Consider the following 7,980-nt stretch of genomic DNA (forward strand, 5'->3'; position numbering starts at 1 on the left):
TATTTCCATCTATCACAAAAGATGCAAAAGAGAAAATAACCACAACAAATCTATGCTCAAATCTGTATTTAATGTCAGAGAGCTCTCTCTTTGCTGTATTTTATTGGACATCTGAGAGGCGTCTTGAGAGAAAGTCCAATTGTTTCTTTATAGTTTATTTTCTGTGTCTCTCTATATATATGCTTATTGACTAATGTATCATCACACTTTATTTCATTCTAGCTTCCCTCTTATGTGACTCTCCCTTTGTTTTTTCTCAGATTTTGGTGGGATTTCTTTTTATCTTGTAAACAGATATGTTATTAAACCAAGATACGAGTGAGTGTGCAATCCTTTGTATGTATTTCTCAAAAAGGAAAATGCTTTTAGTTTGCTCTTTTAATCATTCAGACTACACTGATTCATTTACTCATTTTCTTTCCTAGGCCTGACTGGGGTGGTTGAATGAACTAAGAGCTCAGATGATGACTCTTGTATAGAACAAGCTGTTTACGATGATTACACATGTAACCTTCATATTACTGATCCCTGTGTCTACAGTAATTACTGTCATCAAATTTAGAGTTAGACATTGAGTTGTCATTGTTATTACTGTTGCTTTGGCATGAAGAGGTAAAAGGTTCATAGTATAGAAAGCTTCAAACCAGAATTTGCAGGCTCAGATCTTAGTGTTTGCCTTAACGTGGTCTCTGCTTTCTTACCATGTTCCAAACTTTTCCTTCACACCTGTCTAATCACTGTTATAACTAGTAATTTCAAACAAACTCGAAATATACCTACAGTTACTGTTAAGGAGGAGACTAACAGATGTTAAAACAGACAGCCATCTAATTGACAATTGCTTTCTAATCAAAGTATTTTGGAAATGATTCTTCATGGAGAAAAAAATGGGCAAATATTTTTTAAAAGTATATACTTGTCTTGCAGAAACCTACATAGTTTCTTATATGAATGCCATATTGTCAAAATCTTTTGTTTATAATTGGCCCCTGAAACAGAGGTCCCCCTTCTTGGGTACATGGATGGGCTTCAAGGGTAAAAGTACCTGAGCTATGTACAGTTTGTGTGTGAGTGTATGTGTCTGTTCGTGTGTGTATAAGTGTGCATGTTTTCATTATTCTGGAGAGTGGCTCTATAGTTCCCATCATATTTTTCAAACATCAACATAGCAAATGTCCCTCATGTGCTCTTCCAAACCCCCTGAGCCCCACCTTGTACCTTGTCACTGCTCTGCACTGGTTTTCACCAGCTTTTTGCTTGTGCAACCTAAAAACATTTCATCTTAGGTCACACCTCTAAGTCTTTCATTTTTCCCTGCCACCATCAGTACCCCTCTGGCATTCAGATCCATGGGCCACTGCTGACCAATAGGTATCAGGAGCAAACAGAACAATGGTTCCCTGTTTTATCTCCAAAGGAAAAGTTCTGATTTCCATGTCCTGACCTTTCTAAGAAGACCTTTTTAGGCTTCATGCATGACCAACTCAAAATACATTTTTGTGTCAGGCTTCTCTTTTTCCCTGCTTCACGCTCTCATCCCACTCTTGCTTCCAGCAATCACATTCTCAAATAAGTGATTGCCACACAAGCCTCTGTCACAAGCTAAGACACCTAATGTCTTGGAAAGTCCTAAGGTCCACTATCCAAGGACCTACACAATTTCCCACTTGGGTACCATATAGTCCAAATGTTTTGTTTAACAGGACCCAATAACTGTGGCATCTGAATTTACCTATAATGTATCCTTAGTGTGACCTAGTAAAATCTCCTCTCTAATTTAACTTTGAGGCTGTTTGTTTATAAAAAGTCTGAAGTAAATTTTCTCTCTGGGCTGGGCGCAGTGGCTCACGCCTGTAATCCCAACACTTTGGCAAGCCAAGGCAGGTGGATCACTTGAGTTCAGGAGTTTGAGACAAGCCTGGGCAACATGGTGAAGCCCCACCTCTACTAAAAATACAAACATTAGCTGGGCGTGGTGGTGGGCGCCTGTAGTCCCAGCTACTTGGGAGGCTGAGGCAGAAGAATCATTTGAACCCTGGAGGCAGAGGTTTCAGTGAGCTGAAATTGTGCCACTGCACTCTAGCCTGGGTGACAGAGTAAGACGCCGTGTCAAAAAAAAAAAAAAGAAAAAAGAAAATTTCTCTCTGAGTGACACAGAAATACTCTAATTATCATGACATTGAGGAACCTAGTTTGTCTACAGTTCATCATTGCCCATGGCTTTTTCTTTGCCTTATTTCTCCATAACCAGACTATATTCATTCACTACTGCTTTATTTAAATATGTCTCTTTAGGAATGTGGTAAACAAAATTATGAGATGATGCCCAGTGACCCCATACTCTTATATAACTCTCTCCCCTTCAGTGTAGGCAGGATCTGTGGATATGATGGGACATCACTCCCTGATTATGCTTATGGTGAAGATACAAGGGTTTTGCAGATGTTACCAAAGGCCCCCATCAATAGACCTTGAGTTGGTCACAGGGAGATTATCCTGGGTGGGTCTGATTTATCAGGTGAGCCCTTAAAAGAGGATGTAGGGCTTTCCTGAGCTGAGAGACTCTCTCCTACTACTCTCGAAGAAGAAGTCAATTTGAGTTTTACAACTTCAAGGAAATGAATTGTGCCAACAACTCTGTGAGTTTGGAAGAGGATCCTGAGCTTAGACGAGACTGTGCCTTGGCCAACATTGATTGCAGCTTTGTGAGACCCTGAGGAGAGAACCCAGCTAGGCTCTACCCAGACTCCTGACCCACAGAAACTATGAGATAATAACTGTGTTGCTTTAAAGCTATTAAGTTTGTAGCAACTAGCTACATGGCAATAGAAAACTAATACACTGCACTTGTCACATAATTTTTGTTTACATTAATGCTTCCTCCTAGGCAAAACATTCCTAAAGGGCATGACTGTGTTCTTTTTATCTTGGTTTCACCAATATCTAGCAAAGTGCTTATGTATAGTAAATATTTAATAAACCTTTAGTTAATAAATGACTGATGATTAACATTCTGAAATGAAAAGAACAAAAATATCCATTTAGATCTTTGTAGAGCCTTTTCATATTAACTCTTTGAAATTTCAAATCTCAGCATGTCTTGGAAAATTGTATAAAGTACTTTCAGTTTTCAAACTTCTTTCATGTATGTAATATTATTTTGAGCTGTGCTAATATTACCCATGGCAAACGAAGGTGCTAGATCCCTGGGGGACTTGACAATTTCAAGAAACATCCCCAGGCCATACTTTAGTTCTATAGTATTGCTCACCAAAATTAATGGAGCAGATCTTTACAGAAATCTAAGACTGTGGTGTGACCTTGCCAAATTGGTGTCAGGTGCTCAAGATGGAAAACTGAAGGAAATTTAAATCTTGAACATAAATTTCTTAGTCTTAAAAAGGGATAAAACAGCATACATAAGTCTACCATACTGAATTTTCCAGATATTAATGTTTAATGCTTAATCTCTCTGCATAGCTCAGGAACTATTGAATGAATGAATATTTCTAATGCACCTAAAAGTACTTTGATTAAAGATATTAGAGAAATACAAAAATCTGAACTTCTAATAAGATGACAGAATTGTCTAAAATATGAAAAGCATTCATCAATTGAGAGTATAGAAATTTTAAAAAGATAGTACAAATATGATTTTATGTGGAGAGCCTTTATTTTTAAAGTCCCCAAACCAAAATTAATTACTGGAAATTGGTTTTTTTTTTTTTGTATCTGTTATTCTTGCTCTTTCTTGAAGAGGAGATAACTGAAGATCAATCTAGCTGTACAGATGATAGAAAAGAGAATAAATAAACCATCTTTTTAATAAATATGGTGAGTTCAGACTTTCAGACTCAGAAACTATACCCTTGGATACAGCAAGTTCCATATCTGCTCTTTCTTTAATTTTAATAAATGTATTTGAAATTACACTTTGATACATTGATGTGGCTATGATTATAGAATTAACTACTTAGGAAATAACTATCTTATCTATTTTGAAAGCATGTCATTATAGTTCTGTTGAAGCATCAAACCCCTGGGCATAAATGCAATACTGAGATCAGAGGTAAAATTCTCAAAAGAAAAAAAAAGGCTATTTTGTAAGTGAGAGATAAAAAGTTATTACAGGCTTACCCTTTCTCATGTCAATTTCTTAAATGTGAAAAATATCCAATGAACCCATTAAATACATTTTGACAGAGTAACAGCAGGAGGCTTGTTGACCTTTCACCTCGTATTGATTTCCCCTTCAGTCGTTTTCCTTGGTGATTTCCACTTTTCCTGCATATATTTTGCCCCCCAGTCCACTCTCCACATGCCACTTCTGTAATCACTTGCGATGGAAACCCACACAAAGCCCTGAGCTACACTGACACTTTGGAAGAACCTTGAAAATAAAGCAGCCACATCACTCACATCTATCAATAAGTTCCTCAATTGGCAAATATTTTTATAAAACATAGACACACTTGCCATCTCAATGATGCAGCTCAGCACATAAACACTTGGGTGAGTCAAAATGATTATTAATTATTATTTATTCATATGCTCATAAATTCCACCAGCATTGATCAGTGGGCCAATCTAGTTATGACACCAAAATGGAGACCCAAGAAGTAGAAAGAAGGTGAAGAGCAACCTTCTCGCAATCTAGTAATAGAAAAATCCTATGTATATAAAACAACCAGGAAAAAAATCTCACAGTAAGAAATAAGTAACCAGGGTGTCATTTATAGGTGCCAGGCAGTTGAAATTAAGTGAGGAATCTGAGTGAGCTTACTTAACCCTAAAAGAATCAAGAATAAAACTAGAAGAGGCTAGAGTTGTTCTGATTTTGTTTTCTGAAAAGCATGATTATATGTCTTATCTGTTTTCAGTAAAGAATAGTCAGGGGATATTCAGCAGTAGATGTTAATAAGCAGGCTCAGACTCAGTAACCCTGCAACAGAAGCTCTAGTGAAAGGCAGAGATGGCCAGGGTAGGGAGGGAAGGACATGTGAGTTGTAAAAGTACTTTAAAAATAATCTGCCTCTGGGCACAGTGGCTCATGCCTGTAATCCCAGCACTTTGGGAGGCCAAGGTGGGTGGATCATGAGGTCAGGAGATTGAGACCATCCTGGCTAACACGGTGAAACCCTGTCTCTACTAAAAATACAAAAAATTAGCTGGGCGTGGTGGTGGGCGCCTGTAGTCCCAGCTACTCGGGAGGCTAAGGCAGGAGAATGGCATGAACCCGGGAGGCAGAGCTTGCGGTGAGCCGAGATCATGCCACTGCACTCCAGCCTGGGCGACAGAGCGAGACTCTCTCAAAAACAAACAAACAAATAATAATAATAATAATAATAATAATAATCTGCATCTGTTATCTGCAAGGTAGAACAAATCTCCAAAAGGAACATGAGTCAAAATTAAACATTTGGGGCCTGGTGAGAATCATGTTAAAATTTTGCACCCTTGTTGGCTTTGTGTGTTACCTTGTTGAGGTTGTGGACATTCTTCTCCAACATGTGGCTCTCTTCCTCTGGTTTCCTTCATGCAGTGATTTTAAAACAGTTCGCCAGCCTCCTCACTCCAAGAAAAGCAAAGTCATTCCACATAGCATTAATATGCATTACAAGTTTGGTTGAAAATTTCTTATGGAGAGGGAAGCACATGTTTATATGAGAAAGAAACTCTTACAAATCCAGAGGCATGTAGGCTCTTGCCTGGCTCCCTCTTTGGCTGCTAGTCACAGGGGCTCCTTCCCTCCCTCCCTTTTGCGTGTGCAGTGTCCATGGCCTCCTTATGTCCGCTTCTGGCTCATTGGTCTTGCCTAGCTTCTCTAGGATATCTGTCCTCTTTTTATGCTAAGCACCTCAGCTCTGACTTAGCTCCAGGCTGTCATGCCAACCAGCCTTACCAGCTGTCAAATAAAGAAAAAGTGGAAAAGTAACTCCTGCTACTGCACCACAGCATCCATGGGGACCCTCGCCTTTGATTGATATGGGCCCCCTTTCCTTATCATCAAAGATCAGGACCGCAAGTCCCGCCTTATGGGACTTGAGGCCCTCAAGTCTCATATAATGGTAGCAAATGCTGTAGCACATGCGACAAGAACATCACTTGGACCAAAGGGGCTTCATAAGATGATGGTGGATAAGGATGGCGATGTGACTGTAACTAATGATAGGGTCACCATCTTAAGAGTGATGGATGTCAGTCATCAGATTGCCCAGTTGCTGGTGGAAATGTCTAAGTCTCGGGATGATGAAATTGGAGATGGAACCACAGGTGTGGTTGTCCTGGCTGGTGCCTTGTTAGAAGAAGCCCAGGAGTTGCCAGACCGAAGTATTCATCCAATCAGAATAGCAGATGGCTATGAGCAGGCTGCCTGCTTTGCTGTTGAACAACTGGACAAGATCAGTGACAGCATCCTTACTGACATAAAAGACACCAAACCCCTGATTCAGACTGCAAAAACCACACTGGGCTCCAAAGTGGTCAACAATTGTTACCGACAAATGGCTGAGATTGCTGTGAATGCCATCCTCCCTTAACAGATATGGAGCAGAGAGGTGTTGACTTTGAGCTTATCAAAGTAGAAAGCAAAGTGGGTGGCAGCCTGGAGGACAATAAACTGATTAAAGGTGTGATTGTGGACAAGTATTTCAGTCACCCACAGATGCCAAAAAAAGTGGAAGATGCCAAGATAGTAATTCTCACATGTCCATTTGAACTACCCAAACCAAAAGCAAAGCATAAGCTGGATGTGACCTCTGTAGAAGATTATAAAGCCCTTCAGAAATATGAAAAGGAGAAATTTTAAGAGATGATTCAACAAATTAAAGAGACTGGTGCTAACCTAGAAATTTGTCAGTGGGGCTTTGATGATGAAGCAAATCACTTACTTCTTCAGAACAACTTGCCTGCGGTTTGCTAGGTAGGAGGACCTGAAATTGAACTGATTGCCATCACAACAGGAGGGCAGATCATCACCAAGTTCTCAGAGCTCATGGCCAGGAAGCTGGGCTTTGCTGGTCTTGTACAGGAGATCTCATTTGGGACAACTAAGGATAAAATGCTGGTCATCAAGCAGTGTAAGAACTCCAGAGCTATAACCATTTTTATGAGAAGAAGAAATAAGATGATTATTGAGGAGGCAAAACAATCCCTTCACGGTGCTTTGTGTGTCATCTGGAACCTCATCCGTGATAATCATGTGGTGTATGGAGGAGGGGCTGCTGAGATATCCTGTGCTCTGCCAGTTAGCCAAGAGGTGGATAAGTGCCCCACCTTAGAACAGTATGCCATGAGAGCACTTGCCAACATGTTGGAGGTAATCCCCAAGGCCCTTTCTGAAAATGGTGGCATGAATCCCATCCAGAGTATGACCAAAGTCCGAGCCAGCCAAGTGAAGGAGATGAACCTTGCTCTTGGCATCGACTTTTTGCACAAGGGGACAAATTATATGAAGCAATAGCATGTCACAGAAACCTCAATTGGCAAAAAAGCAACAGATATCTCTTGCAACGCAAATGGTTAGAATGATTTTAAAGATTGACAACATTCATAAGACTGGAGAATCTGAAGAATGAAGACAATGAGAATACTATGTAGTAAGATCCACTACTGTGATTAAATAAATGGATGTCTTGTGATGCATCTACGGTTATTTATTACATCCTTTTTCAGACCCTGTAGATGCTATAATAAAAATTGCTGTTTGGTAACCGTAGTTTCACTTGTTCAAAGCTGTTTAATTGTGGGCATACTATCAAATTGCTAGGCTAAGCATCTGTCTCTTTAATTTGTTGAATCATCTCTTCAAATTTCTCCTTTTCGTATTTCTGAAGGGCTTTATAATCTTCTGCAGAGGTCATGTTTTTATATTCATTATATTAAAGGAATCTCTTTAAACAAAAAACAAAGAAAAGAAAAAGCTACCAGGATCCACCTGCTTTCTAAGTCAATGGGAGATTGCACATTAAGGATACTAAT

General features: G+C 39.5%; 1 pseudogene; it reads left to right on the top strand.

Moving 5' to 3' along the window:
- The first annotated feature begins 6,020 nt into the window (after positions 1-6,020).
- On the top strand, positions 6,021-7,577 carry LOC100993756 (T-complex protein 1 subunit epsilon-like; annotated as a pseudogene).
- Positions 7,578-7,980: the final 403 nt, after the last annotated feature.

This window comes from Pan paniscus, chromosome 14, assembly GCF_029289425.2.
Source record: "Pan paniscus chromosome 14, NHGRI_mPanPan1-v2.0_pri, whole genome shotgun sequence".
Lineage (NCBI taxonomy): Eukaryota > Metazoa > Chordata > Mammalia > Primates > Hominidae > Pan > Pan paniscus.